The following is a 25,863-nucleotide window of genomic DNA, read 5'->3' as shown; positions in this document are numbered from 1 at the left end:
ATGTAGGATATTGAAATCTGATCTTGACATTACGATATTGCAGAATGATCTGGATAAGATGACTGAATGGACAAACACTTGGCAAATGAGGTTTAATGTAGATAAATGTAGTGTAATGCACACAGGATGGAGTAATCCTATGGCTACATATACATTAAATGGGAGTATACTCGGGACTACAGAACAGGAGAAGGATTTGGGTATTCTGGTTACAAGTACTCAATGTCAAGCAGCTGCCGCAAAAGCAAACAACATTTTAGGGTGTATAAAAAGAGAAATAAAATCCTGCGATCCCAACATATTGTTACCCCTTTATAAATCACTGGTGAGGCCACATCTGGAATATGGAATCCAGTTTTGGGCTTCACATTTTAAAAGGGATATTCAGAAGTTAGAGTCAGTTCAAAGGTGGTAACTAGATTATTACAAGGGATGGAGGCCTCTCATATGATGAGAGGTTGGAAAAGTTGAGCTTGTTTAGCTTAGAAAAACGACGGATCTCATTGACATGTATAAATATATGTGTGGTCAGTACAAAGATCTAGCACATGACTTATTCCTTCCAAAGACTAAGGACCAGGGGGCAATCATTACTGGTGGAAGAAAGGCGATTCCGGCACCTAAACAGAAAAGGGTTCTTTACAGTCAGAGCAGTCAGACTGAGGAATGCCCTACTACAGGAGGTAGTAATGGCCGACACTATAACAGCTTTCAAAAAAGGGCTGGATGATTTCCTTGATACACATAACATTGTGGGCTAGAGTTAAATTAGACAAAATGTTACACCTATAAAAGTACATTTGATGCAGGGTTCTTGTACTGATCGCCTTTCTCGGCGTCAAGAAGAAGGAATTTTTCCCCATGATGCAAATTGGCTGAATGTATCCTGGGTTTTTTGCCTTCTTCTGGATCAAAAGATTTAGGTACAGGGATTTTAGTAATACCATAACAGTAATACAAAAAATAAAACTAATTAAAAATTATTTATGGTTATTTGTAATTGTAATAGTGCAGTAATAATAAAAATGGTAATTCATTTGTGAAGCCTAGTTCCAGTAAGTTAGTATAGTGTTGGTATGGGGAGTACAATTGGGGGAGAAAGGTTGAACTTGATGGATCTAGGTCTTTATTCAACCTACGTTACTACGTTACTATGTTACACTATCTGACTTCCAAACAAGAACCCATCTATCTAGCCAATATCTCTCAGTACACGGGCGCACACTCAGCAGCGTCTGTGTCCTTCAGTAACATGGATAAAATGGCGCTGAGGGAACTTGGCCGGTTTTTATATCGAGAGGAAATGTGATTTCAGCAGCGAATTGCAGAAGCCCTTGTATCTGGACACTGTGGATGCTTCCTGCGCTCTGACTGGCTAGCCGCGCATTCCTGACTTAAAGTTACCGGCTACAGGAAAAAATAAATAAATAAAAAAATTACAAGCGCACTACTGATCTGACCTGATTTGAGCTATCACCAGCCCCCCCCACTCATCTGCCACGTCCCCCCGCTCATCATAAACAAGCACTATGCTAGCTAAACTGATCAAAACGCTGTAGTTGCCCCGCAATCACGTTCCCGCATTTATTCCCTGATTTTGCCGATTATTTCCAAATTTAAGAAATTTTGCTTGCACTTCCGATCATGAATCCGAATGTGCCATATTCGTGTCGAATTGAGGCTGTGTGCCCACAATGCGTTTTTCAAGCGTTTTCGCTGCGGAATTTCTGCTGCGGAAACGCTTGAAAAACGCTTGGTAATACGTGCCCCATGGTCCCCAATGACAATCCGCATGTTCTGTGCCCATGCTGCGGAATTTTCCGCAGCGGATTTTATGCGCGGAAAAATCCGCAGCATGCCCATTATTTTTGCGTTTACGCATGCGGAATTGCCTACTCAATGCATTAGAAAAACGCATGGCAATTCCGCATGTCAAAAACACTTCAAAACCGCGTGTTAAATTCCCCACACGTTTTTTCTGACAAGGAGATGCAGAAATTAAGCAGAAATTTTCCGCTTCATTTCTGCATCGTGGGCATATAGCCTTAAGTCGTAAGATCTGATTTCGAATAAATTCGCTATTCACTACTTACCATGCTGCTAGCCTATTGTCCTGTAGCTGATCCCAGCCTTGTGCAGGTCTACAATTTTGTCCCTGGTGTCCTTAGACATCTCTTTGGTCTTGGCCATGGGGGAGAGATTGGAGTGTGATTGATTGAGTGTGTGGACAGGTGTCTTTTATACAGGTAATGAGTTCAAACAGGTGCATTTAATACAGGTAATGAGTGCAGAGTAGGAGGGCTTCTTAAAGAAAAACTAACATGTCTGTGAGAGAACAGAATTCTTGCTGGTTGGTAGGTGATCAAATATTTATTTAATGCAATAAAATACAATTTAATTATTTAAAAATCATACAATGTGATTTTCTGTTTTTTTTTTTAAGAAACGGTCTCTCACAGGTGAAGTGTAGCTACGATAAACTTGCAAAATCAGCAGTGTATCAAATACTTATTTTCCCCACAGTAGCAGCAGCTATGGACGTCCATCACGATAGCTTCATCCTCATCGCAAATGCTATAATATGAGAAGTTCAGCTAACAGGCTCTAATGATTGGCATTATCTAGGAGACTGTCTATTGTACTATATGATTGTTGACAAGATTAGGGATAAAGCAAGAGAATCTCTCAATATCCTATAACTGCTGCTACAAGCACAAGATAAGAGAAACTGACAATGTGTCGGCTTCATGAATTTTAAAGCTTACCACGGTGAATTTATTCACAGTTCTCCTGAATAAATTGTGCTGTTAGATACGGTAGGAAGATCTGTTGTCCTGATTAAATAAATATAATTGATATATATTGCAATAATCTTGAGTGACAAACTCTTTACTGCTAATATCCTAGCTGACTTTCAGTTCAGGTACAATTGAGTCAATAATTTTTACATTTTGTTACTATATTTCTAGTTTTAATCGTGAAAAAATAAAAGTTAATTTTTACCCTTTACTCCAATTGGATTAGTCTGTGAAATTTGGAAATATAAGTTTTAGAGATATATAATAATTTGTCAGAGCAGTGAATTGACTTACAGATCTGGGCAGGTAATGGTCAGCATCTCCTAATCCCAGGGGGGAGGTGGATCCTCCAGGTTGTAAGTTCTATAGAAAAGGGCTTTCATAATTTCACAAAGTCATTTGAACAGTTTTAGGTGGAGGAGAATGTTGTACTTTAACGGCAAAATGGTGATCACACGACCAATAAAGCAGCCACAGCCGGTGACTGAGAAGAATCTGTGACTTCTCTGCATTTAGTGGTTACTACTCACCTCGGTAGTCATATGTAGGAATCTCCTCTTTACACCACTCATCACCCCTCACATATGTCTCTGTAGTATTAATATGGGTCAGATCTTCACCCTGAAACAAATATTGTAAAAGTCACAGACAGATGGAGAAGTCACATCAATGATCACCTCTAATCCTGCCATCTCCACCGTTCTCATTACACAAGTATAAAACATATAATACTGGTGGATAAAACAAGACTGAGCACAAGACCTTCACAGCCGTCTACACATCATAGAGATCTCATGACACCTTCTCTCCATCTACCTGATGATCCTGAGGAACATTGGGATCTTCTTGTTTACAGTCATGTGGAAGAAGAGGATGGGGACATCTCTCTGGTGTTGTCCTCTTACTGGATAGAGCTGGAGGAAACACATACAGGGACTGAATTTATTCTTTACATACAGATAATTATAGGCCGTGTGTATTTAGTCCTGTCTATTACCTGGTGATGTGAGGGGCTGGGGAACCTCCATCATGACATCCTTGTACAGATCGTTGTGTCCTTCTAAATACTCCCACTCCTCCATGGAGAAATAGACGGCGACATCCTGACACCTTATAGGAACCTGACACATACAATGATACCGTCATCTCCACGATCCCTTCATAGCGTTACTGTATAATGTTCCATCATTCCCAGCAGTGTCACCTCTCCAGTCAGCAGCTCAATCATCTTGTAGGTGAGTTCTAGGATCTTCTGGTCATTGATGTCCTCATGTATCAGGGGGTGAGGTGGAGGTCCTGTGATTGGGCTCAGGGGTCTTCCCCATCCCTCAGACACAGGGTCCTGACAGCGCTCACTAGAGGTCTTCTTCACTACTGTGTAATCCTGGTTATGGAGAGACATTAATAAATCTCACTACAGACATTTCCAGAGTCCTCACCTCTCCAGTTCTGTCCATCTGTTATTCCCATAGATAAGAATGATGTAATGTGACGTCATCAGAATCTCTCACCTCTCCAGTAAGCCGGAAGAGGATCTCTAGGGTGAGGTGTAATATCCTCTCCGCCATCTTGTCTGTGTCCATAACCATCCTTGATGGGTAAATCAGGAAAATTCTCTTATATAGAAGATCTTCACTGAGAGGATCTGTTATTGTAGAGAACTGAATGAGAAGAAGATGAGCCAATGTAACATCATAAAAATCCTGTGTAATAATACAATTACTGGAGATAATAAGGGAAACATATGAGGAGATTTATTATTTTACAGTATTTAGTTTTCTTCTTTACATCTAGTAATAAAACCTATATATTTTAGGCCACAGACAACAAGCAGTTTCTTCCTTGGAGTCTGCAGCTGAACACGTTTCTCATAGACTCATCTTCCATAACGCGATATCTCGTCTCATTTACCGACTCTGGAATCGGCATTAGCAATACTGCAGGAGATACAGTTGTGCTCAAAAGTTTACATACCCCGGCAGAATTTTTCCTTTCTTGGCCTTGTTTCAGAGAATATGAATGATAACAAAAAACTTTTTCTCCACTCATGGTTATTGGTTGTGTGAAGCCATTTATTGTCAAACTACTGTGTTTTCTCTTTTTAAATCTTAATGACAACCAAAAACATCCAAATGACCCTGATCAAAAGTTCACATACCCTGGTGATTTTGGGCTGATAACATGAACAGAATTTGACACAAATGGGTTTGAATGGCTACTAAAGGTAACGTCCTCACCTGTGACCTGTGTGCTTGTAATCAGTGTGTGTGCATAAAAGCTGAGTGAGTTTCTGGGATCCAGACAGACTCTTGCATCTTTCATCCAGCCACTGATGTTTCTGGATTGTGAGTCAAAAGAATTGTCAACGGATCTACGAGAAAAGGTAGTTGAACTATATAACACGGGAAAAGGATACAAAAAAATAGCCAAGGAATTGATAATGCCAGTCAGCAGCGTTCAAACTGTGATTAACAAATGGAAAATCAGGGGCTCTGTAAAAACCAAACCACGGTCAGGTAGACCAAGAAAAATTTCAGCCACAACTGCCAGGAAAATTGTTTGGGATGCAAAGAAAAACCCACAAATAACATCAGCTGAAATTCTGGACTCTCTGAAAACTAGCGGTGTGGCTGTTTCAAGATGCTCAATAAGGAGGCACTTGAAGAAAAATGGGCTGCCTGGTCGAGTCGCCAGAAGAAAGCCATTACTACGCAAATGCCACAAAGTATCTCGCCTACAATACGCCAAACAGCACCGAGACAAGCCTCAAAACTTCTGGAACAAGGTAATTTGGAGTGATGACACCAAAATTGAACTTTTTGGCCATAAACATAAATGTTACATTTGGAGAGAGGTCAACAAGGCCTATGATGAAAGGAACACCATTCCAACAGTAAAGCACGGAGGTGGATTGCTGATGTTTTGGGGACGTGTGAGCTACAAAGGCACAGGAAACTTGGTAAAAGTTGAAGGAAAGATTAATGCAGGACATTATCAGCAAATACTGGAGGCAAATTTGCACTCATCAGTCTGGAAGCTGCGCATGGGATGTACTTGGACGTTCCAACATGACAACGATCCAAAATACAAGGCCAAGTCGACCTGTCATTGGCTACAGCAGAACAAAGTGAAGGTTCTGGAGTGCCCATCTCAGTCTCCTGACCTCAATATCATTGAGCCACTCTGGGGAGATCTCAAGCGTGCAGTTCATGCTAGAAAGCCCAGGAATTTGCAGGAACTGGAAGCTTTTTGCCAAGAAGAATGGGCAGCTTTACAATCTGAGATAATAACCTCATCCACAACTACTACAAAAGACTTCAAGCTATCATTGATGTTAGAGGGGGGCAATACATGGTATTAACAACTGGGGTATGTGAACTTTTGATCAGAATCATTTAGATGTTTTTGTCATTAAGATTTAAAAAGATAAAACACAGTAGTTTGACAATAAATGGCTTCACCTGACCAATAACCATGAGTGGAGAAAAAGTTATTTTGTTATCATTCATATTCTCTGAAACAAGTGCAACAAAGGAAAAATTCTGACGGGGTATGTAAACTTTTCAGCACAACTGTATTCATTACACATGACATGAGAAATTAACCCCTTAAGCCCCGCGGGTGGTTTGCACGTTAATGACCGGGCCAATTTTTACAATTCTGACCACTGTCACTTTATGAGGTAATTACTCTCGAACGCTTCAACGGATCCCCCTGATTCTGAGATTGTTTTTTCGTGACATATTGTACTTCATGATTGTGGAAAAATTTCTTCGATATCACTTGCGTTTATTTGTGAAAAAAACGGAAATTTGGCGAAAATTTTGAAAATTTTGCAATTTTCAAAATTTGAATTTTTAAGCCCTGAAATCAGAGCGATATGTCACACAAAAGAGTTAATAAATAACATTTCCCACATGTCTACTTTACATCAGCACAATTTTGGAACCAAAATTTTTTTTTGTTAGGGAGCTATAAGGGTTAAAAGTTGACCAGCGATTTCTCATTTTTCCAACAAAATTTACAAAACCATTTTTTTAGGGACCACATCACATTTGAAGTCACTTTGAGAGGTCTTTATGACAGAAAATACCCAAAAGTGACACCATTCTAAAAACTGCACCCCTCAAGGTGCTCAAAACCACATTCAAGAACTTTATTAACCCTTCAGGTGCTTCACAGGAATTTTTTGAATGTGGAAGAAAAAAATGAACATTTAACTTTTTTCACAAAAATGTTAATTTAGACCCAATTTTTTTTATTTTCACAGGGGTAACAAGAAAAAATGGACCCCAAAATTTGTTGTGCAATTTCCCCTGGGCACGCAGATACCCAATATTTGGGGAAAAAATACTGTTTGCGCGCACGGCAGGGCTCGGAAGGGAAGGAGCGCTATTTGACTTTTTGATTGTAAAATTTGCTTGAATAATTAGCGGACGCCATGTTGTGTTTGGAGAGCCCATGTGTGCCCAAACTTTGGAGCTCCCCCACAAGTGACCACATTTTGGAAACTAGACCCCCCAAGGCACCTTTCTAGATGCATAGTGAGCACTTGGAACCCCCAGGTGCTTCACAAATTGATTCGTAACAATGAAAAAGTGAAAAAAAAAACACTTTTTCATTTTTATGAATCAATTTGTGAAGCACCTGAGTGTTCCAAGTGCTCACAATGCATCTAGATAGGTGCCTTGGGGGGTCTAGTTTCCAAAATGGGGTCACTTGTGGGGGAGCTCCAATGTTTGGGCACACAGCGGCTCTCCAAACGCAACATGGTGTCGCTAACAATTTGAGCCGATTTTCCGTTAAATTTGTTAGAGGACACCATGTTGCATTTAGAGAGTCCCTGTGTGCCCAAACATTGGAGCTCCCCCACAAGTGACCCCATTTTGGAAACTAGACCCCCCAAGGCACCTATCTAGATGCATAGTGAGCACTTGGAACCCCCAGGTGCTTCACAAATTGATTCGTAACAATGAAAAAGTGAAAAAAAAAACACTTTTTCATTTTTATGAATCAATTTGTGAAGCACCTGGGGGTTCCAACTGCTCACTATGCATCTAGATAGGTGCCTTGGGGGGTCTAGTTTCCAAAATGGGGTCACTTGTGGGAGAGCTCCAATGTTTGGGCACACAGGGACTCTCTAAATGCAACATGGTATCCGCTAACAAATTGAATGGAAAATCGGCTCAAATTGTTAGCGGACACCACATTGCGTTTGGAGAGCTTCTCTGTGCCCAAACTTTGGAGCTCCCCCACAAGTGACCCCATTTTGGAAACTAGACCCCCCAAGGCACCTTTCTAGATGCATAGTGAGCACTTGGAACCCCCAGGTGCTTCACAAATTGATTCGTAACAATGAAAAAGTGAAAAAAAAAACACTTTTTCATTTTTATGAATCAATTTGTGAAGCACCTGGGGGTTCCAACTGCTCACTATGCATCTAGATAGGTGCCTTGGGGGGTCTAGTTTCCAAAATGGGGTCACTTGTGGGAGAGCTCCAATGTTTGGGCACACAGGGACTCTCTAAATGCAACATGGTATCCGCTAACAAATTGAATGGAAAATCGGCTCAAATTGTTAGCGGACGCCACATTGCGTTTGGAGAGCCCCTCTGTGCCCAAACTTTGGAGCTCCCCCACAAGTGACCCCATTTTGGAAACTAGACCCCCCAAGGCACCTTTCTAGATGCATAGTGAGCACTTGGATCCCCCAGGTGCTTCACAAATTGATTCGTAATAATGAAAAAGTGAAAAAAAAAACACTTTTTCATTTTTACGAATTAATTTGTGAAGCACCTAGGGGTTCCAAGTGCTCACTATGTATCTAGATAGGTGCCTTGGGGGGTCTAGTTTCCAAAATGGGGTCACTTGTGGAGGAGCTCCAATGTTTGGGCACACAGGGACTCTCCAAATGCAACATGATATCCGCTAACAATTTGAGCCGACAATTTGTTAGCGGATATCATGTTGCATTTGGAGAGTCCCTGTGTGCCCAAACATTGGAGCTCCCCCACAAGTGACCCCATTTTGGAAACTAGACCCCCCAAGGCACCTATCTAGATTCATAGTGAGCACTTGGAACCCCAGGTGCTTCACAAATTGATTCATAAAAATGAAAAAGTGTTTTTTTTTTCACTTTTTCATTTTTACGAATCAATTTGTGAAGCACCTGGGGGTTCCAAGTGCTCACTATGCATCTAGAAAGGTGCCTTGGGGGGTCTAGTTTCCAAAATGGGGTCACTTGTGGGGGAGCTCCAAAGTTTGGGCACAGAGGGGCTCTCCAAACGCAATGTGGTGTCCGCTAACAATTTGAGCCGATTTTCCATTCAATTTGTTAGCGGATACCATGTTGCATTTAGAGAGTCCCTGTGTGCCCAAACATTGGAGCTCCCCCACAAGTGACCCCATTTTGGAAACTAGACCCCCCAAGGCACCTATCTAGATTCATAGTGAGCACTTGGAACCCCAGGTGCTTCACAAATTGATTCATAAAAATGAAAAAGTGTTTTTTTTTTCACTTTTTCATTTTTACGAATCAATTTGTGAAGCACCTGGGGGTTCCAAGTGCTCACTATGCATCTAGAAAGGTGCCTTGGGGGGTCTAGTTTCCAAAATGGGGTCACTTGTGGGGGAGCTCCAAAGTTTGGGCACAGAGGGGCTCTCCAAACGCAATGTGGTGTCCGCTAACAATTTGAGCCGATTTTCCATTCAATTTGTTAGCGGATACCATGTTGCATTTAGAGAGTCCCTGTGTGCCCAAACATTGGAGCTCCCCCACAAGTGACCCCATTTTGGAAACTAGACCCCCCAAGGCACCTATCTAGATTCATAGTGAGCACTTGGAACCCCAGGTGCTTCACAAATTGATTCATAAAAATGAAAAAGTGTTTTATTTTCACTTTTTCATTTTTACGAATCAATTTGTGAAGCACCTGGGGGTTCTAAGTGCTCACTATGCATCTAGATAGGTGCCTTGGGGGGTCTAGTTTCCAAAATGGGGTCACTTGTGGGGGAGCTCCAATGTTTGGACACACAGGGGCTCTCCAAACGCAACATGGCGTCCGCTAACAATTTGAGCCGATTTTCCATTCAATTTGTTAGCGGACACCATGTCGCGTTTGGAGAGCCCGTGATGTGCCTAAACAGTGGAGCTCCCCCACAAGTGTCCCTATTTTGGAAACTATACCCCTCAAAGATTTTATTAAGGTGTATAGTGAACATTTTGAACCCAGAGGTACGGCACATTATTTGTTTACATTAGGTCATCATATTGAATAAGTTTTCATTATTCTTGAGCGCAAGTGCTCGCTACTTGAGTTTGCTCAAGTGCTCGAGTGACATGCTCGAGTCCCTGCTCCGCATGTTTCACGGTTATTAGACACCCAAAAAAAAACATGCGGGGATCGCTCGTGCATGGCAGGCAATCCCCATAAAGTTTTTTGGCCGCGAAGCATATGGGGCAGAGACTCGAGCATGTCACTCAAATACCCACGATACTAAATGCATACCAGAGCACCCGATGCAAACTCAAGTAGCGAGCACTTGCTCTCAACACTAGTCGCCATATCGTCATCTTTTTTTCTTACTTTTGAAAAAAATCCCAACCCCAGCCCTAACCCTAGCACAACCCTAGCCCCAGCACAACCCTAGCCCCAGCACAACCCTAGCCCCAGCACAACCCTAGCCCCAGCACAACCCTAGCCCCAGCACAACCCTAGCCCCAAACCCAGCCCTAACCCTAGCCCAATCCTAACTCAAGAGTTTATTTTTGACGCCGTTCCTTGTGCGGTATAAGTGATTAGACGACTTTATTCTTCGGGTCGGTGTGATTACAGCAATGCCAGAATCATATGGGGTTTTTATGACTGACAGCTGTCACACACTAAAAGACGCATTTTTTGTAAAATCTAGTTTTTGCATCGCCATATTTTGAGAGCTATAATTTTTCCAGATTTTGGCAGACAGTCATGTGACGGCTCGTTTTTTGCGGGATGACTTGACGTTGTTATTGGTGCCATTTTCAGGCACGTGACATTTTTTGATCGCTTTCTATTCCGATTTTTGGGAGGCAGAATAAACAAAAACCAACAATTCAGGAATTGTTTTTTTTTTTTTTTTTTATTCTGTTCCGCGTGTGGTAAAATTGATGAGGCAGCTTTACTCTTCGGGTCAGTACGTTTACAGCGGTACCACATTTGTATCATTTTTCTATGTTTTGGCGCTTATACACAATAAAAGCTATTTTATAGAAAAAAATATTTTTTAGTATTGCTTTATTCTGAGAGCTATAACTTTTTTATTTTTCGGCTGATGGAGCTATATGGCGGCTTGTTTTTTGCGGGACGAGATGACGTTTTCAGCGGTATCATTTTTATTTATATGCGTCTTTTTGATCGCGTGTTATTCCACTTTTTGTTTGGCGGTATGGTGATAAAGCATTGTTTTTTGCTTGGTTTTTTTTTTTTTTTTTTTACCGTGTTCACTGAAGGGGTTAACTAGTGGGACAGTTTTATAGGTCAGGTTGTTCCGGACGCGGCGATACCAAATATGTGTACTTTTATTGTTTTTTTTTTATTTTTTTTATAATAATATTTATTGATGGGTACATTATATTTTTATTTTTGGTGTATTATTTTTTTTTTTTTTTTATAATATTTTTGCACATTTTTTTTTTTTTTTTTTTTCCACTTTCACACAGTTTATACACTTTATTACTTTGTCCCACTCTGGGACTTTCACTTTTTTTTTCTGATCGCCTGCATGGCACAGGAATGGAGCACCATCCCTATGCCATGAAGGCTGTCAGAAATGCACAGTGTGAAGATTGCTTGGAGATGCACTGCGCATGTCCAAGCAATCTTCCTGCTCTCTGGTGACCCGGATGTTGTCATGACGACATCGGGTCGTCATGGCAACACCCGGGAAGCCTTTGCAGACTGCGCTGGAAGCCGGAAGAGGAGGTGAGTATCGGCGATCACCTCCCCTTGCCCCCGCAATGCCGCGATCGACTTCGATCGACTTCGATCGCAGCATCGCGGGGGTTAATGTGCTGGGAGCGGTGCGTGACCGCTCCCTGCACATAGTACCGGGTGTCAGCTGTGACAATCAGCTGACACCCGGCGGCGATCGCGCCCGCACAGCCTGTGTGCGGGCGCGATCGCGATGACGTACTAATACGGGTCTGGCTCTTAAGTCCCAGGGCACAGACGCGTATTAGTACGTCAGATGTTATTAAGGGGTTAAGCACCTACGATCTCAATCTTTATAGTAAGGCTTATATTCATCATATCAACAATAACCTAATTTTTTTTTTAAAATGGAAGCCAAAATATATTAAAAACATATCATTTATTTATAAAATATAAAAGTAAAACAAAAAATAACACGATAATAATGAGACAACACAGGTAGGAAAAAGGGGGCACACGTGGCATCTATAATATAACCGGAGATGTGTCCTTCTGTCCGAAGCCTAGTAGTACAGTATGGCGCCGGCGTCAGAGCATGTGCACACTGTACTGCGGTGCCCTTTTATTGGAGGAGGGGGCACCTGGGACCGCTGGCTCTGACAACGCTCACTCTTATTAGGACCCCACACAACAAAGCTCTAGCTCTATAGTTTAGCCTGAGCGAAAGCGTTACGAATTGTCTTTTCTAACGATTATTTCCCGGCGACACCCTCCCTGCTGCAGGTACAGGTGGACACGGTACCCAGCCGGCAGGCTGTCACGCCGAACTGTGTATTATAAATACCACCCGGAGAAAGACGAGAGTAGGCCAAACCCACCGGACACATCACAGCGACTCCTGACGTGCCGGTAATGTTTGCGGGCACCAGATTTGAAAGATAAATGAGAGACGGCAATAACTTAGGACTTCTACCATTATGTGCGGGTCATACACTGCCCGGGCTGTAGGCGAGAGGGCAGCACTCAGCGGAGGTTCTGTGTACATAGGTATATAGCAGTGGTGTGTGTACGTTTGTATACAGTGCAGGCCAAAAGTATTGGCACCCCTGCAATTCTGTCAGATAATACTCAGTTTCTTCCTGAAAATGATTGCAATCACAAATTCTTTGGTATTATTCTCTTCATTTAATTTGTCTTCAATGAAAAAATCACAAAAAGAATTGTCCTAAAGCCAAATTGGATATAATTCCACACCAAACCTAAAAAAGGGGGTGGACAAAAGTATTGGCACCCTTTGAAAAATCACGTGATGCTTCTCTAATTCGTGTAATTAACAGCACCTGTAACTTACCTGTGGCACCTAACAGGTGTTGGCAATAACTAAATCACACTTGCAGCCAGTTAACATGGATTAAAGTTGACTCAACCTCTCTCCTGTGTCCTTGTGTGTACCACATTGAGCATGGAGAAAAGAAAGAAGACCAAAGAACTGTCTGAGGACTTGAGAAACCAAATTGTGAGGAAGCATGAGCAATCTCAAGGCTACAAGTCCATCTCCAAAGACCTGAATGTTCCTGTGTCTTCCGTGCGCAGTGTCATCAAGAAGTTTAAAGCCCATAGCACTGTGGCTAACCTCCCTAGATGTGGACGGAAAAGAAAAATTGACCAGAGATTTCAACGCAAGATTGTGCGGATGGTGGATAAAGAACCTCGACTAACATCCAAACAAGTTCAAGCTGCCCTGCAGTCCGAGGGTACAACAGTGTCAACCCGTACTATCTGTCGACGTCTGAATGAAAAGGGACTGTATGGTAGGATACCCAGGAAGACCCCACTTCTTATCCCGAGACATAAAAAAGCCAGGCTGGAGTTTGCCAAAACTTACCTGAGAAAGCCTAAAACGTTTTGGAAGAATATTCTCTGTTCAAATGAGACAATAGTAGGACTTTTTGGGAAAAAGCATCAACATAGAGTATACAGGAAAAAAAAGAGGCATTCAAAGAAAAGAACACGGTCCCTACAGTCAAACATGGCGGAGGTTCCCTGATGTTTTGGGGTTGCTTTGCTGCCTCTGGCACTGGACTGATTGACCGTGTGCATGGCATTATGACGTCTGAAGACTACCAACAAATTTTGCAGCATAATGTAGGGCCCAGTGTGAGAAAGCTGGGTCTCCCTCAGAGGTCATGGGTCTTCCAGCAGGACAATGACCCAAAACACACTTCCAAAAGCACTATAAAATGGTTTTAGAGAAAGCACTGGAGACTTCTAAGGTGGCCAGCAATGAGTCCAGACCTAAATCCCATAGAACACCTGTGGAGAGATCTCAAAATGGCAGTTTGGAGAAGGCACCCTTCAAATATCAGGGACCTGGAGCAATTTGCCAAAGAAGAATGGTCTACAATTCCAGCCGAGCATTGTAAGAAACTCATTGATGGTTACCGGAAGCGGTTGTTCGCAGCTATTTTCGCTAAAGGTTGTGCAACCAAGTATTAGGCTGAGGGTGCCAATACTTTTGTCCGGCCCTTTTTTGGAGTTTTGTGTGAAATGATCAATGATTTGATTTTTGCTTCATTCTCTTTTGTGTTTTTTCCTTGCAAGAAAATTAAATGAAGAGAATAATACCAAAGAATTTGTGATTGCAATCATTTTCAGGAAGAAACTGAGTATTATCTGACAGAATTGCAGGGGTGCCAATACTTTTGGCCAGCACTGTACATGTGTGTGTTTATATATACATACACTCAGGAATGAGGCGTGTATATAGCACTGGTGTGTGTATACAGGAATGCCTGTGTACGTATGTATAAAGCACTTATGTGTGCATATGAATAAAGGAAATGGCTGTGTACACAGTTATGTGGCTGTATACATGTGTGTATAATATTAGTATCTTATATATAATGGTGATTGTGTTCTTCTGTCCGAATCTTGGTGCCGGAGTCAGCATGTGCGCATACCGCATTATGGCGCTGTTTTATTGAAGATATTGTGTGTGCGAATTCGCAGACAGTGTCTTCAATAAAATGACACCGGAGGGTATTGCAGAGCACAAACTTGCCGGGTCCATGTGCCACAATACACGCTGCCAGCCAATCAAGGGCCAGCAGCTGACGGTGGCGTGCATGTGACTGGGAAAATGGCAGTGACATCATTCACCCCCGTTGCTTGGACGCTGAAGTCAGCAGCTGTCTTCAGAAGACGACGATGCCCTGTAGGGGAGCGAGGGAAAGGTGAGTTTTTTAGTTCTAACTATTGAAGAACACCGGCGTGGGCAGGATGAGGGGCATATACCAGGATGGAGGGACATATGCCAGGATAGAGGGACATACGCCAGGATGGAGGGACATACGCCAGGATGGAGGGAGTATATACCAGGATAGAGGGACATAAGCCAGAATGGAGGGACATATGTCAGGATGGAGGGACATACGCCAGGATGGAGGGACATACGCCAGGATGGAGGGAGTATATACCAGGATGGAGGGACATATGCCAGGATGGAGGGACACACGCCAGGATGGAGGGAGTATATACCAGGCTGAATGGACATATGCCAGGATGGAGGAACATATGACAGGATGGAGGAACATATGCCAGGATGGAGGGACATACGCCAGGATGGAGGGAGTATATACCAGGATAGAGGGAGTATATACCAGGCTGAATGGACATATGCCAGGATGGAGGAACATATGCCAGGATGGAGGAACATACGCCAGGATGGAGAGAGTATATACCAGGATAGAGGGAGTATATGCCAGGATGGAGAGAGTATATGACAGGATGGAGGAACATATGACAGGATGGAGGAACAATATTTTCTTCTATTTAGCTCTTTGTCATATAACAGGACTGTGTAAGTTGCAGCCGACAGAAAGGGACAGACAGAAATCATAACCCATGGGAGCTAATGCGGGCGTAATTATACAGCATGAGAGCTTATGTGGGGGCCATTATACAGCATGAGAACTAATGTGGGGGCCATTATACAGTGAGGTAGCTATTGTGGGGACCATTATACAGTTTGAAGGCTACTGGGGGACCATCGTACAGTATTGGGTCCTATACACAGTGTGGGAGTTACTGTGGGGGCCTTTATACAGTGTGGGAGCTACTGTAGGAACCATTAAAGAGTGTGGAAGCTACTGTGAAGGCACAAAGACACATATTTCTATGTAAGGAGCACAGTGGTGGCATTAGTATGTGGGGCAGTGAGAGGATCTCTGCTTTTATACCACACAGTAGGTGCAGTAATAGGGACACATACGGCAGCGGCGGCTCAGCATTGGGGTATCGTCAGGATGAGGAGTTTGTGCAGGTTGGGAATAGATGGGGACGGGGGGTGAGGAGTCAGATATGTCTGTGCTGTAATCTCCGCAGACGAGTCCTGGCTGGAGAAGTCACAATGTCTTTCTGAGAAAGATGGAAAAGTGAACGAGTCCATCAGAAAGAAAGTCAGCTGTGATTATCTGCAACTGTGCTGTGCCTTCTGTGTGTCCTGCAGGACTGGGATCTACCACTAGATGTCACCATATGGCGGGAATAGTGTGGGGCTTTGTGGAGATTTTTCTTTCAGTTACACTGCAGTCATCTGCTGAGGTTCTCCTATACCCACTAATAGGCTGCACCAGCATAGTGTGATCAGGGGTTACCAGTAAGGGGCCACTTAGATACTGCGCCCCCCGGAGCTGAATACCTAGCTACACCTCTGCAAGTGTTACGTCACTGTTCACACCACACAGAGACCCCAAAAGAGTCTCCGTGCTGCAGGGGTTAATGCCCCCTGCGCCCAGTAATGGGGGATCTCCACATACCTCCACCTGCAGAGCCGCCACCACATATATGGCTGCTCTGTGCACACAGGACCTGTGATGAGGTCACGGGAGGGGAGGAGTCAGGGGTCACATGATCAGGGGCCTCAGTGGATGCAGGACTCTGCTGTGCTGGCTCAGTTGTTCTCACTGACTTCTATTTATACCTCTCATCTCTCTGTAGCTCCTCCTCCTTAGGGGGCAGGGGCCACTCAATAGTCAGTGAATAAATGAAATTATAGTACACTCACCTCTTCCTTCTCCTGTGATCACATCTGCCAGGACTTGAACTGGGAGCTCAGTGTTCAGAGGCTGCAGCTCTAACCACTGAGCTACAGCTCTCAATAGTGAACAGAGGAGGATTTGGTTAACTTGACTCTAGAATGCAGGCAATGCATTGTAGAGTCAAGAAGCACAGACAGTACAGAAGCAGAGTATACATCTTCATAGAAATATGACGCGCCCCCTGGGCCGTGGGGTACTCGGTAGCCGGGCCGGTCGATGCTGGGGGATGTCACAGTGGCAGTGACCCGCTCCGTGACCCAAGGCGGTCAATCAAAAGGGGTTTAAAGAAAAGGGGAATTAAAGTTTTTTTTAATGTTCGTGACGACACCTGTGGTATGCAGCTATATGGAGCCGCCGCTGCGGAGCAGGTCTTCTGGAGCTGTTGTTAATGCAGCAGAGTTGATTCAGCTCTCCACAGGTAGAGCTCCAGGGCGGTGCTGTGATGGTAAATGATGAGGTAGCTGTTGTTGGGCAGTGTAGTGCAGGTGATGGCACACCAATAATTCACCGAGACAGTGGGGTGCAGTCTTCAAGGTTTACTCACGATTATCATGTTGCTCCTGGTTACAATGGCCAAATTATCACCACCCAAGTTGTTCTGCGTTCACCGAGGCTGGGGTTCAGCAAACTCCCAGGTATCTCTGGAGTATTTGACGGGACCCTGTGTTGTGAGCCTTTCACGGCCATCTTCCTGCGCTGGCTTTTCACCTCCTGCCCTGCGCCTCACAACCAGTGTCCCAAGCCAGTAACCTGAGATCTTGACGGGCAACCTGGAGTTCCCTGGATCCTGTGCGGCTACCTTTTTAGTGATTAGTTGCGGCTGTGTGAAACTACACCTTGAAAGTACAGTAGCCTCCGGTTATCTAGCTGAGCCTTGTAGTTTTCCACTAGTTAGGGGCCGGTCCCCTCTGCGGCCTGATCCCTCCAAGTCCGTTTAGATTCGGGCGCACGGGTGGCTTCCTGCACTCATCGTGCCCCTGGGATCCCCTCTGTTCCTGGAGCCTTCCCTCTGCTCCCGTCCTCTCTCAGTCTGTCCTCCTGGGCCTCTCTTACTAGGCCCGCTCCTCCTGAGCAGAGCTCCTACAGAGCCCCTGCTCCCAACTCTCTCCCTCTCCTCTGACTCTCTCCTCAGACTGATCTCCTTCTAGATGGTTCCCCTCCTTTTTATACTCCTACTGAAGTGCTCCCCTGAACTTCTTCCTCCACCCACACCCACTACATGGTTCCACCCTCCAGCCAGGGACCAGGGACTGTGCTCTCCCTTAGGAGCAATCTCGCCCTTCCCTCTTGAAGTATAATGGATGCAAGTGTGTGGGTCCCAGGTAGTACTCCATCCTTACCTGAGAGTGAGATACCACACCTCTGCGTGAGATGCAGTACCTCTGTGGCGACTGAGCCCGCAGTGGCGCCGCATACCCCCCTGGTAAAACACAGCACGTCCATGGGGTGGAACAGAGTAAAAACAAACATGCACATTTTTAGAATGCATTCACATAGAAGTATTATGACATTACTTTTTCTTCCCTTTATGGGAGGCACATTTTTTTGAACGTTACATGTTACTGTATCAGCTTATAAAACATTATCAAACTTTCTTGAATAAAACTTTCTTCATATATATATAAAACATTTTTTCATATCAAACATTTTCAATAACTACAGTGAAATCTATAGCTGCGTGTCCATTTCACTGAACAAGGTGCAATTTGAGGGACCCGTCTGAAAACCCTCAATGTAGGCCCTGGGCGTGGCTGCAGGGCATAGGTGGTCCAGCTGTTGGAACACGTCTTCGGCCACGCCAAACGGGTTTTTGTTCAGAGGTCTTTATATATAAAACCAATAAGAAGCACCTTAAGAAGTGCCAACTATATACAGTTAAAAGTTTTTGGCTGCTCACAGTCCTCAGCTCTTCAGTTCTTGTACCCTTACCGGGTAGCTAAGTAAACACAAGACTTTTTCAGTTCACTCAAACACGGATGTACCCTTCCGGGTAACTATAATAACTATATACAGTTCCTTCAAATGAATAGTTCCATAGTGGTGCTCCTTCCCTGGAGACACCTGTTCTCTGTAGGCTGGCCCATCCGGGTCGTCAGTCTCGAACTGCAGGGGCATGTCCTCTTCCTCCTCCACTACTCTATGTACATGGAGGGCATACCAGCCCCGCTCTCCTCTGTGCCGGGAATAGGTGACTCGGTCACCAGGGTACAGATCCCGCTCTGGATGTCCATGCTGTAAATGGGACTCTACGTCCCGCCGGTTAACAAAGAGGTCGGTGCCAAGTTGGGGCTCTCGGATAAAGCCCCATCCTCCATCCAGGTCAAACTTGACCACGACCCCTTCCACCTGTGGATCGGGCGTGGCCGGCTTGGCTTTGTGGGCCCGGGCCTTCTCCTCCTTGTTGCGAGCCTCCATTGTCTCCCAGCGCACCCGCCGGGTGCGCGGTTCCTTCTCCAGCTGAAGGAGTTCCCGCCAACAATACTCCTCTCGGCGTGCGGCCTCCTTTTGGGTCTCCGGGGGAAAACCCATCAGGTCACCCGCCGGGTTATCCCATTGGAATTGGTCCCCATCTTCCCTGTGGGCAACCAAGGGCACGGGAGCGGGCAGTAAAGGGAGGCTCTGATCTTCAACCTACTCGGACCAGTCCCATACCGGCGGCCGTACACCCATTCGGGTGTGGGGGCAGGTGGCTCCTGCAGGTGGCCTAGGAGCAGGTTGGCATCGTGAGCGCCGGGGACGGAGGTTCCTGCAGGGGGACCAGGAACGGATCAGCGCCAGCGGCGTCCGGGACAGGGATATCGCTCCTACCTGCTCCCGCGATCGCTTCAGCTCGGCCTGACGCCTCCTGGTCCAGGAGCAGCTCCTCCGGGGCTAGGGCGCTGCCGGTCGCATGCATCGCAGACTGCTGCCGGGTCTGCATCTTCTCCAGGAGCTCGGCTCTCCAGACGGCGACAGCTAAGGCCGTGTTCACACCTAGCGTAAATGCTGCTTTCTTTTTGCTTCTTTTTTTCTGCAGGTGTTCGCACCACACGACGCAGTAACAATCTTCTCTGATTATTGTGTGTTGGCTGCGTTTCTTTTATGTGTTTTCCCGATTATTTGATGCGATTTTGGGGCAGATATGAAGCAGAGTTTTTAACGCTTTCTAATAGTACAGAAAAGCTTTGATTCTGCACTTAAAAATGCAGCGGCGTTTTTTTTTTCTTCATGCGTTTTTTTTCAGAAGAAGCCGAGGAGAAAATGCTCCAAAATCACAGAGTAGTGATGAGCGAGCGTGGATTGTTAACCCTTTCGGTGCGCCCGCGTGCTCGCAGAGTATTTTCGGCGTGCTCGGCATCTACAGCTGTGACATGTGCAGGATGCCATGACACATGCAGCTACGGCGGCACTAACATAAATGCTGAGCATGCTTTCCGAAAGGGTTAACAACACATGCTCACTCATCACTACCGCAGAGTTCAGCAGCGTCTTCAGACGCTTCTATGTGGAGCCTAAAAAAAATGCAAATACTTCATTAAGTGCAAAATCAAAGCTTTTCTGTACTATAAAAAGCACCTTAAAAACGCGGCTTCACATCTGCACCAGAAACGCATCAAATAAGGGGGAAGAGACTGTTATTGTGGAGTTTGGTGCGGACATCTGCAGAAAACAAAGAACACAGCATTTCTGCAATGTGTGAACACGGCCTTACAGACACAAGAAAGACGGATGTCGTATAGTGAAGCTACATAATAATTAGAAAGTTCTTGCGGCTCCGACTATGAATGAGGGAACAAAAAATAATCCTCAGGTCCCAACGAGAGATGAGCAGGACGCACAGATGACGTTGCGCTGCCCTGAAAGATAAGAGATTCACAGTGTCCCGTCCAGCCGCCAGGTAGCACTGATTTGGACACTGGACCAGAGACTCAGGAATCCATCCGCTCATCTCTAGTCCCAACTGTCCGGGATACAGCGGACAGTCCTGGATTTGGTTCTACACACTGCAGTCTCGGCCTTCTGCTGAATTTCTCTCACTACCAGCGCCCTTCTGACAACTGCTCCTGCCAGGGGAGAAAGATAATGGTAAATGGGCGTCGATTGGGTTGAGGCCAGAGGCATGGACAAGTTTTGCCTCTTTCTGTTCTTCAAGAGTTGGGAGGTATGCCTGTACGAGGTGTTCGGAGTGGAGCCGTGAGTGTACGAGGTGTACGGAGCGGAGCCGCATGTGTACAAGGTGTACGGACCGAAGCCAGGAAGAAGCCATTACTCCAAAGGAAACATAAAAAGGCCACATTAATGTTTGCAAATGCACACAGGAACAAAGACCTTAAAGAAGTTGTCCAGTACTTTGTCGCGCCTCACTTGATGTGACATCAGCGGAAGGAAAAGCCGGATGCAGCCGGGGGTCACGTGTTGCCTGTAAGCAAAACCCTTACAAAAACCCTTATCTGAACAGGGTAAATACATTGGGGGATATTTGGTCTACAGTAAAAAGTGCTGGACAACTCCTTTAATTTTTGGAGACATGTTCTGTGGTCTGATGAAACTAAAATAGAACTTTTTGGGCAAAATGACCATCGTTACGCTTGGAGGAAAAAGGGAGAAGCTTGGAAGCCTAAGAACACCATCCCAACTGTTGTGCGGTTATTTTGCTGCAGGAGGGTCTGGTGCACTTCACAAAATAGATGGTAGCATAAGAAAAGAAAATTATGTGGCAATACTGAATCAACATCTCAAGACATCAGCCAGGAAGTTAAAGCTTGAGCGGAAATGGGTCTTCCAAGTAGACAATGACCCAGAGCCCTGATCTCAATCCTATTGAAAATTTATGGGCAAAGCTGAAAAGGTAGGTGCAAGCAAGGTGACCTACAAACCTGGATCAGTTACACCAGTTTTGTCAGGAAGAATGGGCCCAAATTCCAACCAACTATTGTGAGAAGCTTGTGGAAGGATATCCCCAACATTTGACCCAAGTCATTCAGTTTAAGGGCAATGGTACCAAATGCTAATGAAATGTATGTAAACTTTTGTCTTTGCAGTAAGTAATAAAATGCCTTAAAACAGTCTCTCATTTTTACAGGGATTTACATAGCAAACAACAAATACAATAATTTGAATAAAAACAAGTCAGTGACTGGTACAGGAGGAGAGGGGACCCGGCCCACGAGAGCTCACAATCTACAAGGGATGGGTGAGGATACAGTAGGTGAGGGTAGAGCTGGTTGTGCAGCAGCATGGTGGAGAGAGGGTTAATGCAGGTTGCAGACTTGTCGGAAGAGGGGGTCTTCAGGTTTCTTTTGAAGGTTTCCACGGTAGGCAAGAGTCTGATATGTTAGGGTATGTGCACACGATGCAGAAATGCTCAGGATTTTTTCCTGAGCGTTTCTGCATCTCTCTGGCAGGAAAAAACGCATGCGGATTGTACATGCGGTTTCCTGCCAGGGACATGCGGAAATGAAGCGGTCTTCACTTTCATTTCCGCATGCGGGTTGACAAGCGCTTCCCAAGCGATTTTAGCATCACTTGGAAAGTGCTTGTCAACTTCACACTATATAAATCCATGCAACCGGCATGGATTTATATAGTGTGTGAATGTCAAGAAATAAAAACTAAATCTATACTTTACCCTCTGATGGCCCCCGGTGTCCTGCTTCATCGGTCCCGGCTGCCGGCAGTGAAGACTTTAGGACCTTCCGACGTCAGCGTCACGTGACCCGTCACATGACTCTGAAGTCAGCGAAGGTCCTTCATTCAACCGCGAAGTGCCCGGGAAGCCGGCAGGACGCAGCGCGGGCCGTCAGAAGGTGAGAATATATATATTTTTTATTTTATTCTTTTTTTTTTAATGGTACCTGGGTCTGGATGAGAGTCCTCTCATCCAGACCCGGGTACCATCCGCACATTAGACCGCATGAAAAGCTCATCAACATATACAGTGATGCGGATTCCATGCGGTCTAATGCAAGTCAATGGCGGCAAAAGAGCAGCGTTTCCGCAAAATGAATTGACATGCTGCGGATTTTTGACCGCAGCGTTTACGCTGCGGAAAAATCCGCATCATGGGCACAGCACATGCGGATTTCCATTGGGTAACATTGCTGCCCTTCTACCATGCGTTTTTCATGCGTTTCCGCGGCGTTTCCGCAACTGCAAAAACGCTGCGGAAACGCATGAAAAACGCATCGTGTGAACTCAGCCTTAGGGTAGAGAGTTCCAGAGTATGGGTGATGCACGGGAGAAATCTTGCATGCGATTGTTTGGAAGAGGAGATAAGAGGGGAGTAGAGAAGGAGATCTTGTGAGGATCGGAGGTTGCGTGCAGGTAAGTACCGGGAGACTAGGTCACAGATGATTGGAGGAGACAGGTTGTGGGTGGCTTTATATGCCATGGTTAGGGTTTTGGAGTCTCTGGGCAATGGAGAGCCAGTGAAGCGATTAACACAGGGTTGAAGAATGTGCGAATCTGGGAAATATTTTTGAGCTGGAGTCAGCAGGAAGTGGAAAGGGCTTGGATATGAGGTTTGAAGGAGAGATCAGAGTCAGGGGTTAACCCAAGGCAGCGAGCTTGCGAGACTGGGGAGAGTGGACAGCCATTGACTTTGATGGACAGGTCAGATGGGGGGGTTGAGCGAGATGGTGGAAAGATGATGAATTCAGTTTTATTCATATTAAGTTTTAGGAGTCTAACAGAGAAGAAAGATGAAATAGCGGACATCACATACCCTTGTGATTTTGGCCTGATAACATGCACAGAATTTGACACAAATGGGTTTGAATGACTACTAAAGGTAACATCCTCACCTGTGACCTGTTTGCTTGTAATCAGTGTGTGTGCATAAAAGCTGAGTAAGTATCTGGGATATCTCAATGTTAAAATTAACCTACCCTTAAAATTATAGACTGTTCATGTCTTTATCAGTGGGAAAACTTACAAAAACAGCAAGGGATCAAATACTTATTCCCCCACTGTATATATCTAAATGTTTATGAATGTCTCTATAAAATGCTATAAGACAATGATTATATACTGTACATTGTGGACCATTCAGACTCAGATGCAGAGTGTGAACATTGCCAAAAATCTTTATTGTACATTTAACTAAAGTAAATGATACAATTCATCAGAAATGTTAACCATTTAAACGGTTTTCCGACATAGTAAAACCAAAGTTCTGGATAAATATGAACAAAATGTAAATGTTCATTGATAAGCCGTGAATTCAGCGGGTCGGTCCTGAGGGAATTTACATCCCATGTAGGAATTCAGAGGATCTGGGAAGGGATTTCGCACCAAATGAACAAAACCGGATGGAATGGGCCAGATAACCCGGGACCCAGGCTGGAAAAGATCCATACGCTGGTTTTCTTACATTACTTATATTTTCTAACTTTTTTCTATTTTTTTTTTTTTTAGAAATATTTGATATTAACCCCTTTACCCCTTTTTGAGTTTCTCAATTTTTGCGTTTTCGTTTCTCGCTCCCCTTCTTCCCATAACTTTTTTATTTTCCCGTCAATATGGCCATGTGAGGGCTTGTTTTTTGCAGGATGAGTTGTACTTTTAAACGACACCATTGGTTTTACCAAACGTGTGCTGGAAAATGGGAAAAAATTCAGTGCGGTGAAATTGCAAAAATAGTGCAATTTCACAATTATTATATTTTTTTACCATGTTCACTATATGATAAAACTGACCTGCCATTATTATTCTCCAGGTCATTAGGAGTTAGTAGATACCAAACATGTATAGGTTCTTTTTTATATAAACATAGTGCGAAAGCAACCCAGGAATCTTTTACTGTAAAGAAGTGGAAAATTCTGCAATGGCCGAGTCAGTCACCAGATCTCAACCCCATCATGGCTTCCAGACTTCAGGCTGTCATTGCTGCAAAGGATTCTCTACAAATCGTACACGCGCGGCTCCGCTCCGTACACCTCGTACACGCACGGCTCCGCTCCGTACACCTCGTACACGCGTGGCTCCGCTCCGTACGCCTCGTACACGCGCGGCTCCGCACGCCTCGTACACGCGCGGCTCCGCTCCGTACGCCTCGTACACGCGCGGCTACGCTCCGTACGCCTCGTACACGCGCGGCTACAATCCGTACGCCTCGTACACGCGCGGCTCTGCTCCGTACACCTCGTACAAACACGGCTCTTCTCCGTACACCTCGTACACACACGGCTACAATCCGTACACCTCGTACACACGCGGCTCCGCTCCGTACACCTCGTACACGCGCGGCTCCGCTCCGTACACCTCGTACACACGCTGCTCCGCACACCTCGTACACACGCTGCTCCGCTCCGTACACCTCGTACACACGCGGCTCCGCTCCGTACACCTCGTACACACGCGGCTCCGCTCCGTACACCTCGTACACACGCGGCTCCGCTCCGTACACCTCGTACAAAAGCGGCTCTGCTCCGTACACCTCGTATACACGCGGCTCCGCTCCGTACACCTCGTACACACGCGGCTCTGCTACATCCACACTGTAAACCCCTCCTGACCCCACACATAAACTTCACCTCATCCAGCACCATGACAACCAGCACAGCAGAGTCCTGCATCCACTGAGGCCCCTGATCATGTGACCCCTGACTCCTCCCCTCCTGTGACCTCATCACAGGTCCTGTGCGCACAGAGCAGTCATATATGTGGTGGCGGCTCTGCAGGTGGAGGTATGTGGAGACTCCATTACTGGGCGCAGGGGGCATTAACCCCTTCAGCACGGAGACTCTTTTGGGGTCTTGTGTTGCCCCTTTATAAGAATCATAAGGTTTTTGTTCTGTTTCCTGTAATAGATACATACGACCCAACTATGGAGACAGGAAGGGAGGAAACGTATTGTTCTCATAGTACAGTACCCCTTTACTGGCCCCACAGTGTAATGCCCCCATTATGCCCCTTATGCAGGATGTATGATGCCCCCACACAGTGTAATGCCCCATTATGCCCCTTATGCAGGATGTATGATGCCCCATTATGCCCCTTATGCAGGATGTATGATGCCCCCACACAGTGTAATGCCCCCATTATGCCCCTTATGCAGGATGTATGATGCCCCCACACA

The 25,863-nt window shown here is 45.1% G+C and overlaps 1 protein-coding gene across 1 annotated transcript in view; it reads left to right on the top strand.

The window, feature by feature from the left end:
• Positions 1-25,863, top strand: part of LOC141219384 (uncharacterized) — a 138,608-nt gene that overhangs the window by 89,170 nt on the left and 23,575 nt on the right. The gene's annotated exons all lie outside the window — the stretch shown is intronic.

This window comes from Phyllobates terribilis, unplaced genomic scaffold (assembly GCF_046119375.1).
Source record: "Phyllobates terribilis strain yellow unplaced genomic scaffold, ASM4611937v1 Scaffold_265__1_contigs__length_2625494, whole genome shotgun sequence".
Lineage (NCBI taxonomy): Eukaryota > Metazoa > Chordata > Amphibia > Anura > Dendrobatidae > Phyllobates > Phyllobates terribilis.
This window is presented reverse-complemented; position numbering and strand designations above follow the sequence as displayed.